This window comes from Eurypyga helias, unplaced genomic scaffold, assembly GCF_000690775.1.
Source record: "Eurypyga helias isolate BGI_N326 unplaced genomic scaffold, ASM69077v1 scaffold23518, whole genome shotgun sequence".
NCBI lineage: Eukaryota > Metazoa > Chordata > Aves > Eurypygiformes > Eurypygidae > Eurypyga > Eurypyga helias.
Window position 1 is genome coordinate 6,036 of NW_010265280.1, and position 1,416 is coordinate 7,451.

Here is a 1,416-nt window from a genome sequence, read left to right on the forward strand (position 1 = left end):
CCCGCCGCAGCCCTCCACACAGCCCGGAGAGGAACAGCTTGAGCCAGAGTTGGGGTTTCTCACTGCCCTCCTCACTCTCACAGACAGCACAAGCTCTACTCCCTGCTCCGGCCGAGCTCCCTGTGTTTGGTTTAACCCACCTGCTCCCCGCAGCCACTTTGCTTTTGGTTCTTCTGGAGGCTGCTCCCCACCCCTCTGCATAGGCCAAGCGTGATGCCAGTTTCGGTGATGCTCTGAGCCCCCAAACCCAGGTTTCTCCCCCAGCCCCTGTCTCCCCAGCATAGGGACTCCCTCCCGTGGCGAGGCTCGGGAACTGCCTCCAGTTCTCAGGGAGGGAGGCAGAAGCTGAAATGCTGCTGCTGTGCCCCAAGAAACCAGTTGGCCTCCAGAACCCAGGCTGGGTTACCCCTTCTAAGAAGTTCAGCTGCAGCCGAATCAGAACTGGGCATCCACCAAGAGCAGCCGGTTTGCTCTAGTCATAACTTGGAGTTTGCTATAAGGAAAAAATGATGTAAAAGAAGCTTCTTAATCTTCCCATGTGTCCCTCTGGATGTGTGAGATTCAAGACTGTACCATTCCCTTCCTCCAGAACCCAGGCTGGGTTACCCCTTCTAAGAAGTTCAGCTGCAGCCGAATCAGAACTGGGCATCCACCAAGAGCAGCCGGTTTGCTCTAGTCATAACTTGGAGTTTGCTATAAGGAAAAAATGATGTAAAAGAAGCTTCTTAATCTTCCCATGTGTCCCTCTGGATGTGTGAGATTCAAGACTGTACCATTCCCTTGCTGGCTGGTTACACATCTGGATGTAGAGTCTGGGACTGGCCGGATGACATGCCCGAGGAGCAAGATGGGCACCACACAGAGGGGCTCTGGGCACGCATGCACCCCCTTTGCATGGCAGACAGGCAGTTGCTGGGCTCAGCTCAGCCCCATTTGGGCAGGCAAGAAGCGCCTTACTGCTATGGGGGCAGTATGGCTAGGACACTATGGCTAGGCTCAAGGAACAGATCACAGAGCAACAGCTCTGGCCCCTCACAGCTTTCCACGCTTGCAGTCACTTCACAGCCCTATGCTGTTGGATTGTGGGTGCCACGGCCTCAGAGGGATCAGAGCTCTCTGCTCCAACATTTACTGCAGGGACTACCTCAGGGTGACATTTACCACCTGCACCAACAGCCTTTGCTTCGTCCACAACGCGTGCTTTCAGCTCTCAAGCTTTATTGCACTCTACATGTGTGATATTCAGAGGCCGCCTGAGAGGCAGCAATCCCCACGGTGCCTCCACCACGCTCTCACTGCAGGATGGAGTCATCGGAGCTCCCAGGCAGTGCCACAGAGCCCACCAGTCTCGCAGGCAGGCTGGGCAGGCAGGAGGAGCGAAGCAGGACACAGGCACGGTGTGCTCTGCTCCGCTGG